The sequence below is a fragment of the Oryctolagus cuniculus genome, chromosome 2, assembly GCF_964237555.1.
Source record: "Oryctolagus cuniculus chromosome 2, mOryCun1.1, whole genome shotgun sequence".
NCBI lineage: Eukaryota > Metazoa > Chordata > Mammalia > Lagomorpha > Leporidae > Oryctolagus > Oryctolagus cuniculus.
In genome coordinates, this window is record NC_091433.1 from 116,103,625 (window position 1) to 116,128,493 (window position 24,869).

Here is a 24,869-nt window from a genome sequence, read left to right on the forward strand (position 1 = left end):
GCATAGCAGGTTAAGCCACCACCTGAGATGCTGACATCCCATATGGACAGTGGTTCATATCCTGGCTGCCTCCACTTCCAATCCAACTCCCTCCTAATGGCCTGGGAAAAGCAGTAGAAGATGGTCCAAGTGGTTGGGGCTCTGCGCCTACATGGGTGACCTGGAGTGCTCGCTTCGCCAGCACATATACATGGGAGACCTGGAAGAAGCACCTGGCCCCTGGCTTTGGCCTGGCCCACTCCTGGCCTTTGCAGCCATTTTGGAAGTGAACCAGTAAATAGAAGATCTCTCTCTCTCTCTCTCTCTGTGCATATCTCCCCCCCCCAACCCCGTAACTCTGCCTTTCAAATAAATAAACCATTTTAAAAAGTAAGATTTGAGTGTTTCTGCAGTACCAAAAATGAAAGTATAATCCCTGTAGTAAGGCATTCAACGTTCTGCAAGGTTTAATACCCACTAGTTGGGCCACCTAATCCTCTCTTGGAATTAAACACTAGTTTAATATAGCAAACTCCAGCAAATGTTCCCTCCACTCTTGTCTCCCATTCACCTGGATTCTGTATTACTCCTGTCAATCACTAATATTTCTTCTGCACATCCAGAAACTTTTAAAATTTATACAAGTCAATACTATGCCCTTTGCTTCCCCTTTTACACAAACAGTAGCATACTGTACCTATTCTGTTCTGACCTATCCATGCTTTTACTTATGTTTACTGCCCTTGGTCTAAGATACTTTTCTATTCCATCTCCATCACTAATTTAATTGTAGCCCACTATTTGATCTAAAAACATGACAGTTTCCATGGGTAATCTAATAGATTTAATTAATTTTTTTTAAAGTTATCCTTTCTGAAGTCACTTTCTAATGAGGATTACTTCTTGGTTTTTTTGTTTGTTTGTTTGTTTGTTTGTTTTTTAAGATTTATTTACTTGAAAGTAAGAGAGAGAGAAGGAGAGGTGGAGAGAGAGAAGTCTTCTATCCACTGGTTCACTCTCCAGATGGCCGCAACAGCCAGAGCTGGGCCAATCCGAAGCCAGGAGCAAGGAGCTTCTTTCGGGTCTCCCACGCGGGTGCAGGGGCCCAAGAACTTGGGCCATCTTCTACTGCTTCCCAAGGCCATAGCAGAGAGCTGGATTGGAAGTGGAACAGCCAGAACTCTAACCAGTGCCCATATGGGATGCTGGCACTACAGGCAGAGGCTTTACCTGCTACACCACAGCGCGGGACAGCACCAGTCCCTAATAGATTTAATTTAAATAAGACCCTTCCTTGATCTCTTTATTCTCCTAGAAGATTCTTCCTGTTCTTGCCAAAAAGCATTTTATTCTATTTTGCCTATGCTTCTCATCGTTTAATATTACCCTAGTCTGACACTAGGTTTGTCATTGTCTTTTATTTCTATGTTACACACGGCTCTTCTCAAGAGCAATAGTTCTTCTTTCGCTGTCCCCACCACTCTCATCGTTAGCACAACCTGTGCACATTTTATCAGCTTTCTCACTCACTGCTTTGATAAACAAAGCACGAAGTCACGTGGGCGTTGCAGCTGGTGTTGCTTTTCCAAATGTGTTCGTCCTGTTCTACTTTTAGTTCTTGATGAGGTTGTAATGATAGCAGTTGTGTCACAGATCGTGTTCTCTAATCAGGTGCCCCATAACTAATCCATGTTATGAAAGCTTGTGATGAAGTCCTTCTCCCTCAGATGGCCTCTCCTGGTCCAGCAGAGTGCATGTCCCAAAACAGTTCTGGGCCCACAGCCAGAAAATTCAGTGACCAAAAGGGAAGAAAAGAAAACCATCCAGAGGCCAGCGCTGTGGCATGGCAGGTTAAGCCTCCGCCTGTGGCACCTGCATCCCATATGGGCGCTGATTCCAGTCCCAGCTGCTCCTCTTCCAACCCAGCTCTCTGCTATGGCCTGAGAATGCAATGGAGGATGGCCCAAGTGCTTGGGCCCCTGCACCCACATGGGAGACCTGGAAGATTAGCTCCTGGCTTCGGATTGGCCCAGCTCCAGCCATTGTGGCCATTTGGGGAGTGAGCCAACAGATAGAAGACCTCTCTCTCTCTGTCTCCCTGTCTCTGTCTGTAGCTCTACCTCTCAAGTAAATAAAATCTAAAAAAAAAGGAAGAAAGAAAGAAAGAAAGAAAGAAAGAAAGAAAGAAAGAAAGAAAGAAAGAAAGAAAGAAAGAAAGAAAGGAAGGAAGGAAGGAAGGAAGGAAGGAAGGAAACCATCTATTTAGAAAATATTTGGATAAGGATTCTGATTGTTCTAGCAGGGTTCATGTGCCCATCCTTGGACCAGTCACTATGACCAGAAGGATGGGATAATATTATTGTCTTAATCTGGGTCCTTGCCCATTCCAAAACCAAGAGCTAGGTTATTAACAGGAGAAGCTTGGCAGTGAAGACATCCTGATAGACAAAACACTAACTACTCATAGTACAGAAAGATCAGATTGTACCCCCATAAGCAGGTGCAATTAGTATGTTTTGATGAAAAACAAACTAATTTAAAAGAATACCAACTACTACTCTATGTTGAGCTAACCAGATTCCCTTATCTGCATCTTCACCTACTGGGTTTTGTCTTACCCCTTAGGTAGTACAAATATCTGTTATATACATATTATACAGAGCAATCCCTTTTCCTTAAGGAAACCTCACGTATGTTAACACAGGGCACAGGTGGCCTCCCTGTCTCTTCCCTTCCCCAGCCAATGACCATACTGCTGGTTTCTTCCTTTGTTTCCTGCCATTCATTTCTCTCCTTCTCTGGCCCTACCCATACCCAGAGATTCAGCCCTCCCTGGGTTTTGCCTTGGTCCTTTTGTCTTCCTCACTCTGCATGTTCTCCCTGGGTCTATGACCAGTGCCCACCACTCTATCACTAGCATGTGCCACCAGCATTCCCTATGCTTTCTAAGTCTGATGCTAGGCTTTTTCTGATAGGCTTTCCTCTGTCCTAGTTATAAAATCCTGAGGCACACTTGTTGGGGTCTTAAGCCTGAGGCTGGCCCCTGACCGGCAGGGAACAGTACAAGCACTCCCAGACAAGGCGAACGGGAGAGGTGTTCGACAGATCAAGCACACTGCAAGCACCCGTAAGTTCTGTCAAAGCACGAACTACTTTATTGAGGAAGCGTACAGGCTTATAAGGCTTACAAAAGACATGCACAGTAGGGGAGCCAATTAGCGAAAAGGTCATGCAGGCGTGGATGGACCACGCACAGGGGCATCTTAAGTATAGGGATCACGCACTGTCCACGTGTCCGGAACCAAAGTGGACCTATCCCTGCCGGTGGTCTGATCTTACGTAGCTTAACCTCGGCAGCCTCAGACACGCCCCTCGAACATCCGCCAGGCGCCATGCTGTAATGGAGGTTTTAGGCCATGCCCAACATTCTGTCCTAGTTATAAAACCCTGCAGCACACTCCTACTTAGGAATTCTATGAATTGTTTCATCCTTTGTATAAGTTACGATTTGCCTGTGTGCACAGCTTTAGTGGATGAAAAAGGCAGGTGGTTTCTGGGTGCAGCCCTCCACTCACAGAAGGTGGGAGATAGTTAAGCACAAGGCTGGCGCAGCAGCCCCAGTACCGCCCACCTCCTCCCCACAGAAGGGCACTGGGTGAATGTGAAGTGCAGCCCGAGGCTGGTCCTTAGATTCTCAACCCAGACCTCCTAGGGCCTCTTTTCCCCTGGCTCCTGACCCTGCAACCCCCTCCTGGCACCTTTCCCTCCAGCCTTGGACTGACCTCCTTAAAGCCCCTACATCCTTTAAAAATTGCGTTCAGAAAAACAATTTTACAAGACCAGCCGTCAAAAAAAAAATACACTATTGATTGCTTCGTCTTTCCTTGAGTAGGCGTCTCCTTTATTCTGTTTCTTCTATTTTTGTCTTGGGTTCACAGCTCCTGCTCCCCAACTCTGAAGAAATCCATCTGCCTTACCCCAGTAACCCAGAGCTGCCTATCCTCATCCCAACTTAGGTGGACAGAGCAGTCCCGTTCACATTGTACTCGGCTGCTCACAAATAGAAAGGGACACGTTAATCATACATGAGTTCATCATACTCTGTCTTTATGGAGTTTACCTTAAAGCAACATTAGGTGCACCAACAGTAAGAGTTATAGAACTTCTTTGAAGGGCAATTGGAAAATGGATAAAAAAAATCTTTAAAATATTCCTACCCTTTGACCAGGTAGTTCCTCTTCTGAAGAATTTCTCCTAGGGGCTAGCGCTGTGGCTCAGCAGGTTAAAGCCACGGACTGCACCACCAGTATCCCACATGGGTGCCAGTTCATGTCCTGGCTGCTCCACTTCCCATCCAGCTCCCTGCAAATGCACCTGGGAAAGCAGCAGAGGATGGCCCAAGTATCTGGACCCTTGCCACCTACATTGGAGACCAGGATAGAGTTTCTGGCTCCTGGCTTTATCTTTGCTGAGCCCTGGCCATTGCAGCCATTTGAAGAGTGAACCCATAGGTGGAAGATCTCTCTGTCTCTGTCATTCAGTCTTTCAAACGAATAAGTAAATAAATCTTTTTTTAAAAATCATGTCATAGAATCAAAGATGGTCTGAAAAGCCTAGTTGGAATCTCAGATTAGGAGCTTAGTTAAGTAGATAATAGTGGACTCGCATTGTGGCACAGTGGGTATAGCATTCCCTACGTGCTGGCTGGTGTCCCAGCTGTTCCACTTGCAATCCATCTCCCTGCTAATGGCCTGGGAAAAGCAGTGGAGAATGGCCCAAGTGTTTGGGCCCCTGCCACCCATGTGAGAGACCAGAGATGAAGCTCCTGGTTCCTGGCTTCAGCCTGCCCCAGCCCGGGCTGTTGTGGCCATTTAGGGCATGAACTAGTGGTTGGAAGATCTCTCTCTCTCTCGGTAACTCTGACTTTAAAATAAACATTAAAAAAATAGATAAATAGTATAGCTATACAACAATCAATTATATTGTAGGAAAATGTCAACTAAAATGCAAACATTTTCTGATTATATTGCCAAGTGTATGAAAAGCAATTTGCAAAACACTACTTACATGTTTCTCTTTAAAAGGATATGGGGGCCAGCGCCGTGGCTCACTAGGCTAATCCTCCGCCTAGCGGCGCCGGCACACCGGGTTCTAGTCCCGGTCGGGGCGCCGGATTCTGTCCCGGTTGCCCCTCTTCCAGGCCAGCCCTCTGCTGTGGCCAGGGAGTGCAGTGGAGGATGGCCCAGGTGCTTGGGCCCTGCACCCCATGGGAGACCAGGAAAAGCACCTGGCTCCTGGCTCCTGCCATCGGATCAGCGCGGTGCGCCGGCCGCAGTGCGCCGGCCGCAGCGGCCATTGGAGGGTGAACCAACGGCAAAAGGAAGACCTTTCTCTCTGTCTCTCTCTCTCACTGTCCACTCTGCCTGTCAAAAAAACAAAAACAAAAACAAAACAAAAAAAAAAGGATATGGGCATAGGCAGCGCTGTGGCTCAGCTGGTTAACGCCTTGAGTTGCAGCGTCAGCATCCCGTATGGGCACTGGTTCGAGAGCCGGCTGCTCCACTTCTGATCCAGCTCTCTGCTATGGCCCGGGAAAGCAGTGGAAGATGGCCCAAGTCCTTGGGCCCCTGCACCCGCATGGGAGACCCGGAAGAAGCTCCTGGCTCCTGGCTTCGGATCAGTGCAACTCCGGCCATTGTGGCCAGTTGGGGAGTGAACCAGCAGATGGAAGACCTCTGCCTCTCCTCTCTCTGTAACTCTGACTTTCAAATAAATAAATAAAATAAATCTATTTTTTTTTTAAAAAGGGTATGGGAAAAGTTCTGGAAATATACCCATGAGGACGTTAATTATAAAGTTTCTATATTGTCTTCTTGCTTGCTCATGCTTTCCTGTTTTTCTCTGAAAATCACTAATTACTTGGCAATCGAATGATAACACTAAATGATGCTGATTGCTAGATGGAAAATGGCCTCCCGTGAACAATGAATGGCCCTGCCATGCAATAAACAGTCACCTGCTTCCCCAGATGCACTAAAATTAGAGGGCTACACTGTAGGTCTCTTCTTTTGACACATAAAAAATTTATTTATTTATTTGAAAGTCAGAGTTACAGAGAGAGGGGGAGAGACAGAGAGGTGTTCCATCCACTGGTGTACTCCCCAGATGGTCCCAAGAGCCAGGACTGAGCCAGGCTGAAGCCAGGAACCATGGGCTTCATCCGGGTCTCTCACGTGGGTGGCAGTGACCCAAACACTGCTTTTCTCAGGCTGGAAGTGGGACAACTGTGACACGAACTGGCGCCTGCGTGAGAAGCCGGCCACAAAGGGGCAGCTGTATCAGCTACGCCACAGCGCCAGCCAGGGTCTCCTCTTCTGACAAAAGGAGATATGTTTTCAGAAACCTTCTCATTTTCATACCCGGACAGCTGGAGGCCCTGATGCAATCGCTGGGCCCTAATTCAGCAAATCTGTTTGTGAAAGGAATGAAGTCTGCAGACCTCACTCCCTGCAGAAAATTCAGTACTGCTTCCTTACAAAAAGTGCTGCCTATATTTAACTTCTGTAAGACATATGGCAGAATATGGTAAAGATTCCCGTGTATCCTAGATTCTCTCAATTCTAGCCTCCGTCTCCTGGTTTCGGACTATCGTACAGTGTAAAATCATTATCATCTTCGTCATCAGCAGCCATGCTGCTGAATATATGCAGCGAGCGTGGCATCACACAATGTACGTTATAGGTATTATTCAGGTTGAAATTCACAACCCACTTTGAAGCATTAGCCCCCGTGGTGCAAGTGCAAGTGGCTAACCTAGCATTTCTCTCCCCCATTTCCTAACAATACCTGGGAAGATGGGGATACCTCACCTGCCTACAAGTGGGTGTGAATTTTCAGTAAGTCACTACATAGGTATCACCAATGAAGTTGCTGTGCACATTGGGTACAAGTCTTTGTGTGGATATATAGTTTCTTTTCTCTGGGAAAAATACACAGGAGTGGAATGGCTGGGTTTCATGCAGGCATATGTTTAACTTTTTGTAGAAACTGGAAAAAGTTTTTTTCCAAAGTGAACATACCGTTTTACATTCTCACAAGCAGTGTGTGAGGGCTGTGAACCCTCTGCATCATTTGCAACACAAGGAATGATGAATTTTTAAAATTCTAGCCATCTTAGTGACTACGTATTGGTATCTTCTTGTGATTTTAATTTGTATTTTCCTAAGGGATCTCTCTGTGTGTAATGATGTGGAACACTGTTTAAGGTGTTTATTTGCCAACCAAGTATCTTCTTTAACTGTTGTTATTTGTTTAAAAGGCATATAGAATTGATTTTTTATACTGATCTTGTGTCTTACAAACTTAGGAAGATCACTTTTTCTAAACCCACAATAGAATTGGAAGACTATTAGATTCTCTACTTGGAATATCATGTCATCCCAAAGACAAAAACAATTTTACTTCCTTCTGGATGCTCTTTAGTTCTTTTTCTTGCTTATGGCGCTGGCTAGAATCTCTAGCATAATGACGAGTAGACAGATAAGCACTCAGTCACTCACCCTCAAATGTGATGGTGGATGTAGGGTTTTTGGATGCCCTTGTATCTAGTTGAGGAAATTCCCTTCTATTTCTCATTTTCGAGGAGTTTTTAATCAGATCCGTTTCTCCTGCCTCTATTGAGATGGTCATATAGCTTTCCCTTTCTAGTTTGTCGATATGATAAATAACATTGACTGAGTTTTGAATGTTAAAAAAGACCCTGATCGTCAGTCTCTGACGCTGGCATCCCCTGCGCTTTGGATCCAGCTTCCTGCTACTATGCCTGGGAAGGTAGCAAAAGATGGCCCAAGTGCATGGACTCCTACCACCCAAGTGAGAGACCCAGTAGAATTCTGGCTCCTGGCTTCAGCCTGGCCCAGCCCCAACCGTTATGGCCTCTGGGGAGTGAAGTAAGGGACGGAAGATCTCTCTCTCCCTCTCTCTGTCTTCCAGATAAATAAAATAAATATTGATAAATAAGTAAAGCAACTTGAATTCCTGGGATAAACATCATTTGCTCACAATAGATTACCCTTTGTAAGTACTGTTGGATTTGCTTTGCTAAGGTTTTGTTTAGAATGTTTGCATATATGTTCATAGGGACCATTTTTCAGTTTTCTTCCCCTATAGTCTTTGGTTTAGATATCAGAGAAGAGTTTGAATAATCCCAATATCATTTCCTCCCTAACTCTTTGGTAAAATTCACCAGAGAAATCATCTGGGCCTAGAGTTTTCTCCATGGAAAGCTTTTTTTTTTTTTTAAGATTTATTTATTTATTTGAAAGTCAGTGTTACACAGAGAGAGGAGAGGCAGAGAGAGAGAGAGAGAGAGAGAGAGAGAGAGAGGTCTTCCATCTGATGGTTCACTCCCCAGTTGGCCGCAATGGCCAGAGCTATGCTGATCCGAAGCCAGGAGCCAGGAGCCTCCTCCGGGTCTCCCACGCAGTTGCAGTGGCCCAAGGACTTAGGCCATCTTCTACTGCTTTCCCAGGCCATAGCAGAGAGCTGGACAGGAAATGGAGCAGCCGGATCTCGAACCTGTACCCATGTGGGATACTGGCGCTTCAGGCCAGGGCATTAACCTGCTGAGCCACAGTGCCGGCCCCTCCATGGAAAGATTTTAAACTATGAATTCAATGGATTTAATAGCTGTAAAATTCTTCAGATCATCTAATTCTTCTTGAATAACTTTGATAATTTGTTTCATTCAAGGAAGTTGACCAAGTCTAAGTTGCTGAATTCATTGAAATAAAGATGTTTATAATATTCTCTTATTTTCCTTTTAATATATGTAGTGTTACACATTTTACTGATGTGTGTGGTTTAAATCACATAATGCATTTTTAAAAATTATTTCATCATTATTTTCATTTAAAAAGTAAGCTTTGTTGGGGCCAGCATTGTGGCACTGCAAGTTAAGTCACTTCTCACAACACCAGCATCCCATATAGGAGTGTCAGTTTGAGTCCTGCTACTCCACTTCTGATCCTGCTTCCTGCTAATGTGCTGCAAAAGCAGAAGTTGGCCCAAGTCCTTGGGCTCCTGACACCCATGTGAAGACCTAGATGGAGTTCTTGGCTCCTTGCCGTGGCCTAGCCCAGACCTGGGTATTGTGGCCAAATGGGGAGTGAACCAATAGATCTCTGTGTGTGTGTGTCTGTCTCTCCCCCTCTCTCTGTCACTCTTTCAGATAAATAAATAAATAAATAAATAAATAAATATTTTTGTTAAAAAAAGTAAGTTGTCTTTTAAAGATATTTAAATAATAACTTAAAAGTTAAATAGTTTGGGGCTGATGCTGTGGTATAGCAGGTAAAGCTGCCGCCTACAGTGCTGGCATCCCGGGCACTGGTTCAAGTCCCATCTGCTCCACTTCTGATCCAGCTCTCTGCTACTGCACCTGGGAAAGCTGCAGAAAATGATCCAAGTGCTTGGGTCCCTTAACCCACATGGGAGACTTGGATGAAGCTCTTGGTTCCTAGCTTTGGTCAGTCCCAGCCCTGACTGTTCTGACTGTTATGGCCATTTAGGGAGTGAACCAGCAGATGAAAGATCCCTCTCCCTCTCCTTCTCCCTCTACCCCTCTCCTTCCCCCTCCCCCTCCCTCTCTGCCTCTCCTTCTCTATAACTGTGACTTTCAAATAAATAAATAGATCTTTAAAAAGTCAAAAAAAGTTACATGGTTATCATATAGTTTCCAATGCTTTTCAATCCTTTGTGTAGTTTTATATTTCTTTATTAAATTAAATTTTAGTTTATATAGAAAATAAGTGAGCATTATTTATAAGAGTTATTCATTATTTATTTAAAAGGCAGAATTACAGAGAGAGAGAGAGAGGAGAGAGAGAGAGATTGTCCATGAACTGGTTCACTCCTCAAATCGCTGCAACTGCGAGTACTAAGCCAGGCTGAAACCAGGAGCCTGGAACTTCCACGTGGGTGGCAGGAGCCCAAGGACTTGGGCCAACTTCCTCTGCTTTCCCAGGTGCATTAGCAGGGAGCTGAATCAGAAGTACTGCAGCTGGGACTTGAACCGAACCCAGATGGGATACCAGCAGTGCTTTAACCCTTAACATTTTTTTTTTATTTTTTTATTTTTTTTTTATTTTTATTTTTTGACAGGCAGAGTGGACAGTGAGAGAGAGAGACAGAGAGAGAAAGGTCTTCCCTTGCCGTTGGTTCACCCTCCAATGGCCGCCGCGGCCAGCGCGCTGCGGCCGGCACACCGCGCTGATCCGATGGCAGGAGCCAGGAGCCAGGTGCTTTTCCTGGTCTCCCATGGGGTGCAGGGCCCAAGCACCTGGGCCATCCTCCACTGCACTCCCTGGCCACAGCAGAGGGCTGGCCTGGAAGAGGGGCAACCGGGACAGAATCCGGCGCCCCGACCGGGACTAGAACCCGGTGTGCCGGCGCCGCAAGGCGGAGGATTAGCCTAGTGAGCCGCGGCGCCGGCCTAACCCTTAACATTAAAAGGTAGACATTGAAGCCGGCGCCGTGGCTCACTAGGCTAATCCTCCGCCTTGCGGCGCCGGCACACCGGGTTCTAGTCCCGGTCGGGGCGCCGGATTCTGTCCCGGTTGCCCCTCTTCCAGGCCAGCCCTCTGCTGTGGCCAGGGAGTGCAGTGGAGGATGGCCCAGGTGCTTGGGCCCTGCACCCCATGGGAGACCAGGAAAAGCACCTGGCTCCTGGCTCCTGCCATCGGATCAGCGCGGTGTGCCGGCTGCAGCGGCGGCCATTGGAGGGTGAACCAGCGGCAAAAGGAAGACCTTTCTCTCTCTGTCTCTCTCTCTCACTGTCCACTCTGCCTGTCAAAAAAAAAAAAAAAAAAAATTATATAAAAAAAAAAAAAAAGGTAGACATTGAAAAGTCTTACTCCCTTACAGATCCAAATCTCACCACATCCCCCAGTATAACTACTTTGATTCATTTTTCAGGGAGGGAGGAGGGAGCATGCGCATCCATTATGGAAATATAAATAAGTTTTTAAAAATTCTTATTCTTATTTTCCTGCTTTTTTCATTTAACATTGTAATTTGTTGATCTCTCCTTTTAGAGCTGCCTTGGGCTGGTTATGCCAAGGTTCACTTAACCAGTCCCCTATAAATGGATACTTGCATTGTTGCCACCCTTTTTAAAGATGTATTTTTGAATTTTATATTAACATTTGATATGTACATATTTCAAGGGATACAATGAGACCATATACATAACTTAAACTGACTATGACAGCCAGGCAACCGTTCCGTTTCCTTACCTTTCCTTTGTGTTTGGAACCTACCAGCTACTCTTTTATACAGATTATGCATCACCATGAGCGAAAGTCACCCACTCGGCCGCAAAACACCAGAACCTGTTACCTTCACCCCTTATTCAACCTTCCCCACACACCTTTCCCAGTTGCGAGTAATCATGCTCTTAAATTCAGACTGAATATATATGTTACCATTATTTTTATTTCCACATAAGATAAAGAATATGCAATATTTGTCTTTCTGTATCTGGCTTATTTTTACTTAGCATGATTATCCCCAGTTCCATTCATTTTGCTGCAAATGTTCTTTTGATAGAAGAAGAATAATCCACTGTGTATAGCTACACATTTTCTTTATCCGTTCATCCACTGATGGCCACCCAGGTAGAGTCCGAATCTTGGCTACTATGAATAGAGCAGCAATGAACATGGAAGTGCAAGTTTATCTTTCATATGTCACCTTCATTTCCTTTAGAAATACAACCAGAAGTTGGACTACTGGGTCATGTAATAGATCTATATTTCAAGGAGTGGGGGGATTTGAGGAAACCTTATACTGTTCTCCATAATGTCTATACTAACTTACATTCCATCAACAGGGTATAAGGGTTCCCTTTTCTCCATGTCTTCTCCAGGATTTGTTACTTTTTGGTTTTTTGACAATTCTCATTCTAACTGGTGTGAGATGATGCCTCATTGTGGTTTTGATTTGCATTTCCCTGATGGCTAGTGAGCATTTTTCATGTATTTGTTAGACATTTGTATTTCTTCTTTTGAGGAATATCTATTCAGATCCTTTTCCCGTTTCTTAACTGAATTGCTGGTTATTTTGTTGTGGAGTTTTCTGAGTTCCTTAAAATTGTCACATGAATAGTTTGCAAATTTTTTTTGCATTATGTTGGCTGTCTTCTTCCTTGTTGTCTTTGCTGTGTAGAAGCTTCTTAGCTTGATATTAATCCTGTTTTTTCTTTTGTTGCCTGTGCCAATGTCTTAAAATGTTTTCTTCTAATAGTTTCATAGATTTTGGTTTTAAATTTAGATCTTTGATCCATTTTGAGTTTATTTTTGTTTAGGATGAGTAAAGTTAGAAATCTTTTTTTAAAGATTTATTTACTTACTTGAAAGTCAGAGTTACACAAAGAGAGAGGGAGAGGCAGAAAGAGAGAGAGAGAGAGACAGACAGACAGACAGAGATAAAGGTCTTCCATCCACTGGTTCACTCCCCAACTGGCTGCAACGGCCAGAACTGTGCCGATCCGAAGCCAGGAGCCAGGAGCTTCTTCGGGTCTACCATGTGGATACAGGGGCCCAAGGGCTTGGGCCATCTTCTGCTGCTTTCCCAGGCCATAGTAGAGAACTGGATCAGAAGTGGAGCAGCTGGGGCTCAAACCAGCGCCCATATGGGATGCTGGCACTGCAGGCGGCGGCTTTACCTGCTAAACCACAGCCCTGACCCCAAGTTAGGAATCTTGTTTCAATATCATCTAGTTTCCCAAGACGATTTATTGAAGAGATGGTCTCTAATACAGGGCACCTTATTGGCTCCTACTTCAGATAAGTTGGCTGTAGCTGTATGGGTTTATTTCTGGGGCTTCTGTTCTCTTTCACTGGTCTGTTTCTACTTACATGCCAGCACCATGCTGTTCCGGTTACAATAGCTCTATAGTGTGCCTTAAAATCTGGTATTGTGATGCTTCCAGCTCCGTCCTTATTGTTAAAGTTCACCTTAGCTATTCAGATTATTTTGTGTTTCCATATGAATTTTAGGATATTTTTCCCAGTTTTGTGAATAATGTCATTGATATTTTAATGGAGATTTCTCTAAACCTGCCAAGTCACTTTGGGTAATATAAGCTTGTTTTTTTGTTGTTGTTTTTTTGTAAGATTTACTTATTTGAAAGGCAGAGTTATAGAGAAAGAGGGAGAGGCAGAGAGAGAGAGAGAGAGATCTTCTGTCTGCTGGCTCACTCCCCAAATGGCTTCAACAGCCAGGCCTGGACCTGTCTGAAACCAGGAGCCAGGAGCTTCTTCCGGGTTTCTCATGTGGGTGCAGGGGACCAAGGACTTGGGCCGTTCTCACTGCTTTCCTAGGCCATCAGCAGGGAGCTGGATCAGAAGTGGAGCAGCCGGGACCGGAATCAGTGCCCATATGGGATGCTGCTTAATGTAAGTGGAGACCTAACTTCCGTGCCGCAGCTCCGGCACACATTTACGGCAGGCAGCGGCTTAACCCACAGCGCCACAGAGCCAGCCCCAATATGGACATTTTAATAATTTTTCTAATCCATGAGCATGGGAGGACTTTCGCTTTTTTGGTGTCCTGTTCAATTTATTTCATGAGAGTAAACGTCTCCTTGTTTCTCTGTGTAGGACACCTTTAAGTCTCTTTTGTAATGTTGGTCAGGTTAACTTGTGATAAATTCTTACTATGTTTGAAAAAGTCCTCATGGATTTTGTGGGTTTTTGTTTTGTTTTGTTTTAGTTTTTAAGAATTGGAATATAGGGGCTGGCACTGTGGTGCAGCAGGTCAACACCCTGGCCTGAAGCGCCAGCATCCCATATGGGCACTGGTTCGAGACCTGGCTGCTCCAGTTCTCGTCCAGCTCTCTGCTGTGGCCTGGGAAAGCAGTAGAAGATGGCCCAGGTCCTTGTGCCCTGCACCCGCATGGGAGACCCGGAGGAGGCTCCTGGCTCCTGGCTTTGGATCGGCGCAGCTCCGGCTGTTGCGGCCAATTGGGGAGTGAACCAGCAGATGGAAGATCTCTCTCTCTCTCTCTCTGTGCCTCTCCTCTCCCTGTGTAACTCTGACGTTCAAATAAATAAATAAGTCTTTTTTTAAAAAATGTACTATTCTAAAAAAAATTGGGATATAATTCACATACCATAAAATTCACCTTTTTAAGGTATACAATTCAGTGTGTTTTTTGTATATTCTCAGATTTGCGCAGCTATCATCACTATCTTATTCCAGAACATTTAATCGCCCTCTCCCCCCCAAAAAAACCTGTACTCATTATTGGGCTCTGCTCGTTCACCCCTTCCCCTCAGACACTAGCAACCACTGGTGTATTTTCTGTCTTTAATTCCTTCACTTTAAAAGGTAAAGAATTTTAGGTTGACAGAATTTTTTCCCTTACACATCTTTTTTTTTAATTGGAAATATGAATATATTTGTATTAAGATGCTCACAGTGAATGACATGTTAGCACTGTCATGATAAAGAATCCATGACCCACTGTGGCAGGAGACAGGGCTAAGCTCTCAGAGCCAGTGCCAGGTGTCCACTGAAGACGGCCCCGTTCAGAGAGCATGTTTCCTTGGATTCCACCGGCTGCACTGCAGCTTCCAGCCAGGCCTCCATGATTTTCCCAGAATCCTTCATTCCAGCACCAGCTGACCCTCTGCCACTCCTGACTCCTTCAAGTCCTAGGTCAAAGGCCGTATCTCATTCACCCAGTCGCATGTGGAGTCCCATGCCGCCCTCAGGGTTGGGGACACAATGTCACACCAAAAGCAAACACCAGGGGTACATGAGTATACAGTGCTCAGACGTGAGCCTAACAACCTCAGAGAATGCAGGCTTCATCCCCAGTCAGTATACCACCCCCTAGAGAGCACAGGAGGCTTCTCACTCATTGTAACAGGTACAGAATGATTCCCTATGCCAGGCACAAGGGACACAAAGTGGCCAGCGTTCACTCCCAGGATCCCCTGCACACAGCAGGAGGTCAAAGCCTGAAAGGAACCAGATCTGCTCAGCCACGTTCTCCTGCCCCTCCTGCCTCTGAAGGCTGCCTCCATCTGTTTGGGGCATTACAGCACTATTCACGAGGGAGGGTAACAGGATGGCAGGGAGATGGGGAGAAACAACCCTGTAAACAAACAAAATACAAAAGTGCAGAGACCAGGTTTCATACCACAGTATTTCCTAATAGGAAGCAGCTGAAAATGCTACACTAACACAGACACTATGATGAGGAGTCAGTCTGAGGGTGTGGCGGAGCTCACGGGTTACACTAAGAGCCTTTCAATGGATTGCTGAATGGACTGGATCTGCTGTTTCGGTTGTGACCCTTCTTTGATGGTGACGGAACAGGCGATGACAGGCCTGGAGACCCCACAGGCCCGGCGCAGGGCCTGCTTGGAGCACACAAACACGTAGGGCATGTTCTTGTCTTCACACTGCGGCGGGAGATGCAAGATGATCTCCAGGAGCTCAGCGTCTGCGGCCATCACAATGAACTCTGAGATGCCTCTGTTGAGGGTCTTGGTGGCCTTGCGGGCCCCTTTCCGAAGCTGCTTGTGGTTACACGACTGCTGAACCAGGTCCAGGACCTCTTGGTGAGGTGGGCATCCGCAAGGGGGTAAGCTTTTGGACTCACATCCGCTTCAGTCGTGGCTGCGGCTCCTCGGGCTCTCCCTTAAACATCTTAAAAGACAATCTGGGGCCGGCGCCACGGCTCACTAGGCTAATCCTCCACCTTGCGGCGCCGGCACACGGGGTTCTAGTCCCGGTCAGGGCACCGGATTCTGTCCCGGTTGCCCCTCTTCCAGGCCAGCTCTCTGCTATGGCCCAGGAGTGCAGTGGAGGATGGCCCAAGTGCTTGGGCCCTGCACCCCATGGGAGACCAGGAGAAGCACCTGGCTCCTGCCTTCGGATCAGCGCAGTGCACCGGCCGCAGCAGCCACTGGGGGGGGGGGGGGGGTGAACCAGCAGAAAAGGAAGACCTTTCTCTCTGTCTCTCTCTCTCACTGTCCACTCTGCCTGTCAAAAAAGGAAAAAAAAAAAAAAAAAAGAAAGAAAAAAGACAATCTTCCATTACCATCTCTTACTATTTTTGATAAGAAATCTGCTATTACTATAAATGTCCCTGTCCCTCTGTTTGTCTTTGCCCTGCGGCTACTTAAAGATTTTTCTCTTTATCGCTGTGTTACAGCAATCTGATTACAATTTTCTTGGTTTAGGTTTCTTCACACCTCTTGTTTTTAGGGTTCATTAAGCAACTTGGATCTGTGGGATAATAGTTTTTACTTAATGAAAGAAAATTTTGGCCACTGTTTCTTCAAGTATTTTGGCTCTTCCAATTCCTCTCCTGTCTTATGATTGCCTTTTTTTTTTAATCTTATTTATTTGAAATGCAGAGAGAGAAATATCTTCCATCTGCTGGTTCACTAACCAAATGCCCACACGAGCTAGGGCTCGGTCAGGCCGAAGTTAGGAGCCCCGGGTTCAACCCAGGTCTCCTATGTGGTTGGCACAGACCCAAGTACTTGAGCCATCACCTGCTGCCTCCCGGGGAGTGCATTAGCAGGAAGCTGGATTGGAAGCAGACTAGTTAGGAGTTGAATCAGCGCTCTGATATGGAGTGTGGGTGTCCCACAAAGCAGTTTAACCAGCTGCACCACACACCTGCCCCTCTTTTCTTTTTTTTAAGTTCACCGTTCTCTCTGTGTTTCATGTGGGTAGTTTTTAGTGCTAGGTTTTCAGTTCACTAATCTGTTTTTTTTAAGCAATGTCTAATCTGCCCTTAGTCACATCCATTGTATTTTTAATCTCAGACAATGAAGGTTTCGATTTGAGTGGTTTGATATTTTCATGTCTCTACTTAACTTTCAACATAAGAAATACAGTTACAATGACTGTTGTAATGTAATTGATCCCTGCTTCTAACAGTTGTATAAATTCTGGTTCATTTAAATGATTTTTTTTTCCTGTCCATGATGGAACATATTCTCCTGCATTTTTGCAGGATTATATATCATTGATTGAATGCCAGACATTATAAATGTTGCCTTGTTGAGTGGTAGATATTTTTGATTCTTATAGATATTCTTGAGTTTTGCTTGGGCATGCAGTTAATTCCCTTGCAAGTGGTTTAATATTTTGAACTTTGCTTTCATAATTTGATATGTGAGACCAGACCAGTAAATTGACTCAGTTCAGAGCTAATTATTCTCCTAGTGAAACAACACCCATCTTTGTGCCCTGGTCCATGCCCTGTTAATCATAAACTTTTCCAGTCTGGCTGGTGGGAAGAGATGGTACTCCCAGGCCTTCTGTGAATGCCAGGCACTATTGCCTCTAAGATTTTGAATGGTTCTTTACCTGGCTTTGGGTTCCCTCACACACGTGGTGATCAGTACTCAGCTGACTGCTCAAGGAGAAACCCCTGAAAGTCTGGAGTAGTCTCTCTGGAACCCTCTGCTCTGATACTCTGTCCTGCTCACGGCAGCCCCCTTGGTCTGTGCATGCTCTGAGCTTCCTCTCCTCGATGCAGGGAGACGGCTGACCCCTGCCTGGGCTCCCCTTCCCTGTGTCATGACTCAAACTCTGCATGCCACAAATTGGGACAAGCCAAGTCCAAGGAACAACTTATACACATATAATTGTTTAACTAGCTGCTTAAGGGTGCATGCAGGGGGCTCCGAGGTGTACCCTTAGGTAGGATGACGTTTACAAAAGGGGGCTGTCATCCTGGACGGAGGCAGCTGCTTGTGACCTCAACTCAGGCCTTGAGTGGGTCTCGGTAGTCGATGAGGAGCAAATTCCAGGCCCTGGGAATGACTTCAGAAGAGGGTCTCTCCTTTTGGGTGATACTGTTCACTGAGATGCCAGCGGCAAGAGGAGAAGCAGCAAGACGGGCATCTGGGATGGCTTCGGGAAGAGCAGGAGAAAGGAAAAAGAGCTGAAAGTTTAGGAATGGTTCTAAACTGGACAAAGGGAGAGCAGAGGAGAGGACGTCACCTCTAAGGAAAGAGTCTGCAGACAGCTAAGCTGTGGCCAAATAAAAGGTGGATGGAAACAGACATTTCTAGAGAATGCTCTGAGGAACTGAATGTTGCTTTTGACGTGGGTTATGGAAGAGACGGAAAAGACAGCAATGATTCTGATATTCAGGATTTTGTCCACATATGGGGCATTCTTTGGGGTAGCTCTCCATGATGTCTAGTTTGTGACACCATTGACCACCTGTGACAGCTAAGTATAAAGCAGGCATAGGGAGCTGGCCTTGTGGCCCAGTGGGTTAAGCCGCTGCTTACATCACCAGCTTTCTATATCGGAGTGCCCATTCAAGCCCTGGCTATTCCACTTTGGATCCAGCTTCCTGCTAATACTCTTGGGAAGGCAGTGGGAAAAGCCTAAGTGTTGGGCCTCTGCCACCCCTATGGGAGACCCAGATGATGTCCTGGTTCCTGCCTTCAGCTGGGCCCAGACCTAGCTATTGCTGCCATTTGGAAAGTGAACCAGAGGATAGACGATCTCTCTCTTTCGTTCTCCCCCAATTGTCTCTCTCTTTCTCTGACACTGCCTTTCAAATACATAAGTGAATAAATCTTTTTTTTTTTTTAAACCAGGTACAGTATAAAAGGGACACATTCAATTCAGAAAGGTCTGGTAAACAAACATGTTCCTTTTTTTTTTTTTTTTTTACAGGCAGACTGGACAGTAAGAGAGACAGAGAGAAAGGTCTTCCTTTGCTGTTGGTTCACCCTCCAATGGCCGCCGCGGCCGGCGCACTGCAGCCGGCGCACCGCGCTGATCCGATGGCAAGAGCCAGGTACTTCTCCTGGTCTCCCATGGGGCGCAGGGCCCAAGCACTTGGGCCATCCTCCACTGCACTCCCTGGCCACAGCAGAGAGCTGGCCTGGAAGAGGGGCAACCGGGACAGAATCCGGCACCCCGACTGGGACTAGAACCTGGTGTGCCGGCGCCGCAAGGCGGAGGATTAGCCTAGTGAACCGCGGCGCCGGCCCAAACCTGTTCCTTAAAATAATTCCAAATACCAGTCATACCAATTCTCTATTTGAGAACCCTCCCACACCCCAGAATACCTCTCAGAGTAGCATACTCAAGCAATCTTTAAATAAATTCTGTTTGACATCAGGGATTCCCAGGTTATTGAATTGGGGGGGGTGTCTCCAACATTTTTGTCATTGGCTTCATCAGTGACAATTATCTATGTGGAGCACCTCTAGGTCCTTCTTTTATTCGCTTTCAGTCGAATGATCAAAAACATGTACATGCCCAACTGAAAGTTGGAGAAAGGGAACTTGCTGTGCCCCAAGATTTCTGTGGATTATTTGACACTCACACCGACCCTTTCAGTTAGATGCAAATAAACCCTATGAGACAAGTCAGTCATCTCCACTTCCTGGAGAGTGGAGCTCAAGACAGAGGCTTCCGGGCGCACAGTGTGATGGGGGAGAATGATCACAGAGGCCACGAATGAGGGACAGAGGGAGGAAAGATAACCAACACAACAGGGTGTTATGGAGTTGCCCAGCGCATCTAAGATAGTTGGGGTCTCCTGAGACTTGTCTATCCAAGGAAGATAGAAGACATCTCTATCCACGAGTGACCCCCAGTCGCCACCCCAGTTGTCCAAGTTTGATGTGCAGTGTGTTAACTGCCATACGGAGAGCTGAGTGGAGTCCTGTGAACATGTCAGAAAGGCCCCAGGGCGAGAGCAATGGACTTGTAGTTTAGATGCTGCCAGGCTACATTGGCTAGGCCAAAATAAGAGGGTTAGGCTGAGAGCTTTTGCAGTGTGCAAGAGAGACCCTGCTCAAGGCCACACTACTCGTGTGCAGTGGAATGCGACAGGATGGGACTGTGAACACCAAGCCATGTGGGACCCCAGCCAGGAACACTGCCTTCCTATCAGGTTTCACTCTTGCTGTTGTTTGGAAGACTGGGGGTGGGAGGGGACAAGTGAGGGGGTGGACAGTCTTGTTGTGACTTTGATCATCTTAAACCATGCTACTTCTTATAGTCCCCGCTAGGCACTGCATCGTGAATCGTCAGGGCTCACACAAATCTGCTGCAGGGGCCACAAATCCCCTGAGAGAGAGTCAGACACTTGCACCTGCAAAGCCACCTGGAGGTGGGGGGTTGGTAGCAAGCACCAGCTAGCACAGGAGCCTCTGCTATGATGCACCCAGCCATCACTGGGCAGCTTCCTGTTTGATCCTTTCAATACACGGAAGGTTTCTAAGCAGCCTAAAGCCTCGTGTTTCTTCCACTTCAATTGCCTGTGGACTAGCACATGATTTTCTGAGAGAGTATGCTACTTCCCCCTCCCCCCAGTTCCTTGAAGATTGTCTCCTGTATACTACTTGGTTTAAAATCTTTTTATCTTTTGCAACAGAATGGGCTTTGAACACAGATACACCTTGGTTTGAACCCTAGCTCCGCCATTAGCTTTGTGGCTTTGGCAAGTGACTTTTCTTGACTCATAAAATAAAAGCAGACCTTGTTCTAAAACCTGAAAGCAGCCCCAGGCCTTGCTGGCCGTCAGCGGTGTTAGCAAAGCAGAGATTTTGCTCAGGTCACAGGAGCTGGCTCTGCTGAACACCTGGAAATAATTCAGAACCATTACTGCCATTCATTCACTCTACAAGTGTTTGAACCAGGAATTCGGCTGGGTGTTGGAGAGTGAGCAGGAAACAGATCATGCAACAGCCCTATCCTTTGGGAGCTGACGCTGTAGTTGTGAGATGTCAGTAAGTGACTTAATTAAAGAGGGTAGTAAGTTCTACCAAAGACAGAAAACAGGGCACTCTAATATAAAGTGACTTGGGAAAGAGGCACGATGGGGACAAAGCTACTCTAGCCAGGGTAGTTAGGAAAGGCCTCTGAGGCTTGAGCAGAGCCATGGAGGAGACTGAGGCAGCCGTGTCAGTCAGTTACCTATCGCTGAAGAACAAGTGATCCCACGGTGCCCTCGCTGAAAACAACATTTATTATCTCACTCTCTGTGGGTCAGTGATCAAGGCAGGGCTTAGCTTTGGTGTCTCAGGCTCAGGTGTTAGCTGGGTGTTGTCAACCCTAGGCTGCTCCGGAGGAGGATGGGCTTCCGGCCCCACCCACTCAGCTCTAGGCAGGCCCCTGGTCCTTGCTGACTGTGGGCTTCTTGCCACAGGAGCCTCTCCGAAAGGCAGAGCTCAAATAGCAGCTGGCTTCCCTCGGAGCGAGCCTGCAAGGGAGTAAGGAGGGAGACTGAGCCCAAACGGGAACCCTTTCTTTTGGTAGCCCTCATTGTTACTGCATTCTATTCACTTAAAGTGAATCATTAAATGCAACTGGGGTGGGGGGGAGTAGTGGAGGGAGTGGCTATACAAGTGTGTGAATACCAGGAGGCAAGGTGAAACTGCCTGTCACACCCTGCAGGGGAGAGTGTTCAAGGCAGAAGGAAGGGCAAGGGAGGAGAGAGAGACCCTGGCTGTTTTCGAGGAAATGAGAAGAGGCTGATGGCAGTGGAATGTACTGAATAAAGTGGGGGGAGGAGGAGATGAGTTAGAAAGCAGAGTCTATAAAAAGTTTGGGTTTTAGTCTCAGTGCAGTGGGGACCCCGGGGAAGGCATTAAGTAAGGGAGTTAGTGATGCTATCCAGCCACTCGGTGATTTCCAAAGCTCCAAGGTAGGTGCAGCCCCACCAGGAGGAAGGAAGGAAGGAGGGAGCGGGGGGGGGGGGGGGGGGAGAAAGAGGAAGGGAAGGGGAAGGGAGGGGGGAAGGAGGGAGGGAGGGAGAGGGGAAGGGAGGGAGGAAGGAGGGGGGGAGGGAGGAAGGAAGGGAGAGGTGGAGGGAGGGAGGGGGCAGGGAGGAAGGAGGGAGGGAGTGGGGAGGGAGGGAGGGAGGAAGGGAGCTGAAGGAAAGAAGGGGAAGGGAAAAGACGCTTCTGCTCAGAAACTGTCAATGGCAGCCACATGCCTCTCCAGCTCAGGACAGGTATTCTGAGGTATTCCCCAGGCTGTTTTTCCAGGCTTGTTTCCAACTACTGCCCTAATGCCAGTCAAAGTGGCGTTTCGGTGGCTGGCATTGTGGCCAGCGCTGCGGCAGCAGGTTAAGCCTCTGCTTGTGACACCTCCATCCCTTACTAGAGCACTGATCCAAGCTCCAGCTGCTCCACTTCCAATCCAGCTCCCTGCTAATGCACCTGGGAAAGCTGTCGATCATGGCCCCATACTCGGGCCCCTGCCACCCACGTGGGAAACCCAGATGGAGTTCCGGGCTCTTGACTTTGGCCTGGCTTAGCCCTATCCATTGCAGCTGTTTGGGAAGTGAACCACTGAATCACTGTGTTTCCTGTCTCCAAGCTTGTGCTGTTTCCTCTGCCTGCAGGGCTATTCCCACTATCTCCATTTGTCAAACTTGAACCCTGGAGCATATGTTTGGCTACTTGGGACACCCATGTCCCATGTCAGAGTGCCTGGGTTCCAGCTAAAATGCACATCCTGGGAAGCAGTGGTGTTAGCTCGAGTAGTTGGGAGACCTGGATGGAGTTCTGGGCTCCTGGCATTAGCCTGCTCATAGCTGTTGTGGGCATTTGGGGAGTGCACCAGTAGATAGGAGCTCTATGTCTGTCTCTCTCCGTACCTCTCACTCTGCCCCTGAAGTAAATACATAATTTTTTAAGATTGTGGACTTTTTTTTTTTTTTAATCAAGACCCCCTTCTCAGGCGGCCTTTTCTGATTCTTCCCTTCTGCAAATGCCCATTGCTCTTTGTTTGATTGATTGTCATTGAGGATTTACATCTTGCCTTGTCTCGGGACTTCATTTCTAGACTGTAAGCTCCTTGACATCAGGCACTCTGCTTATTTTTCAAATCAGTGGAGTACCAAGGGTTTAAACATTTATAATCAGCATTAACCAGTGTTTGCCAGTTTGAATCAAACTGGAAACTAGAAACTTACAACAGCTTCATTGGCTCTGAGGGCTCCCTGAGAAATAATTTCTCTTTGGTTGACACCAAGTTATAATTTTCCTATCACAACTCAAAAATTTGCAATCTTGGGGCCGGCATTGTGGCATAGTGAGTTAAGCTACCTCCCGCAGTAATGGCATCCCCTATGGGTGCCAGTTCCAGTCCCAGTTACTTGATTTCCGATCCAGCTCCCTGCCAATGCATCTTGGGAAGCAGCAGAAGATGACCCAAATCCTTAAGCCCCTGCCACCCACTTGGGAGACTGGGAAGAAGCTCCTGACTTTGCCTGGCCCAGCCCCAGCCAAAGAAGCTTTCTGGGGAGTGGGGAGTGAAAGAGAGGATAGAAGATCAATATCTCTCTCTCTCTCTCTCTCTCCCTCCCTTCTCCCCTTTTTTCTCTCTCTCTGTAATTCTGCCTCTGCCCTTCAAATAAATAAATAAATCTTAATAACAACAACAACAAAAAGCAAGATTCTGGGGCCGGTGTCGTAGTGCAGCAGGTTAAGCTGTCCCTGTGACACCAGGATCCCAGGAACACCAGTTCCAGACTCAAATGGAGTACCTGGCTTCTGCCTGGCCTGGTCCTGGCCATTGTGGCCATTTGGGGAGTGGACCAGCAGAGGGAAGATCTCTGTGTCTCTCCTTCTCCCTGTAACTATACCTTTCGAATAAATAAATAAATCTTAAGAAGGCAGATATGGTATGATTTGATTGGTATGGCATGTCAGAATAGACAGACCCATGAAGACAGAAAGCAGATTGGTGGGTATGAGGGGCTGGGGGAAAGGGTGATAGGGAATGGCTGCAGATGAGTGTGGGGCTTCTGAGTGATGAAAATGTTCTAGAATTAGAGAGTGGAAGTGCTTACACCAGATCATGAACATACTAATAATCACTGAATTGTATATGCTAGCATGGTGAGTTTTATGGTAAGTGAATTATATCTCAGTGTTTAAATAAATATGTAATTAAAATCAGCCACATGTGTGAGAAGAACTCAGATACAAATGGTAGCAAATTAGCCTAACTGTATTAAAAAAATAACATGGCAATACTGGAGGTTATGGGAGAGAGGAAATTAACCCATATCCCTTTGGGAAAGCATGTTTTGACTGAGTATTATAAAGCTGAGCAAAAAGAACTATAGACAAATATTGTATTCTAATGAATAAAATTATTTTTCACAAGCATATGGATTAACTATTATAAAACTGTTTTATGAGTATATCAGGATTAAGAGAATAAATAAAAGGGTAGGCGTTTGGCCTAGCAGTTAAGACATTAAGTGCAAGAAATTCTTGAAGTTCCACCCATAATTTTTTTAATTATATGCATTTTCCGTGAACCTTTTGAAGACCCACGGAGCCCCATGGGTTCAGAAGGATCCCACCCTCTGTAGCCATCTTGAGATTCTTCATAATTTTATCTTTGAATCTGTGGTTTGCAAGTGATGTCTTGCAGCCATTGGCACATGTGGGTCCCTGTCAGCTTCTTTCAACCCCCAGACGCCCTCTCCAGCCTCCCCCTCTCTATGTCTGCCCTCCCCACTGTGACCTCTTCCCTCCTCCACTCTGGGTGGCAACTGGGTAGAGTCCATGGTCAGGCAGAGGGAGGCCAGTGTTCTTTGCCATAGGCCCTCCATCTGCTTTGGAGACCCGAGCTCAAGCCCAGGGAGGCTGGGTTGGATATATGCACTCCGGGTGCTTCGTGATGAGGCCTGGCTATAGCCAGCCCTGTCCCAAGCTGGCAGCCCCCCAACTCTTTGGGGCTATTTGCTGGGGGCAGGTTTCTGCTCCACCCTCACCCTCAATCCGGGTACAAGCTTGTTCTGGCACTGAGGTTGCAATCCCTTCCCACTGCTGACAGTCAGCTGTGTGTTGGCACGACGCCAT

The 24,869-nt window shown here is 46.6% G+C and overlaps 1 pseudogene; it reads right to left on the minus strand.

Annotated features, from left to right (window-relative positions):
- Window positions 1-14,070: 14,070 nt before the first annotated feature.
- Window positions 14,071-24,869, minus strand: LOC100357041 (NHP2-like protein 1 pseudogene; annotated as a pseudogene).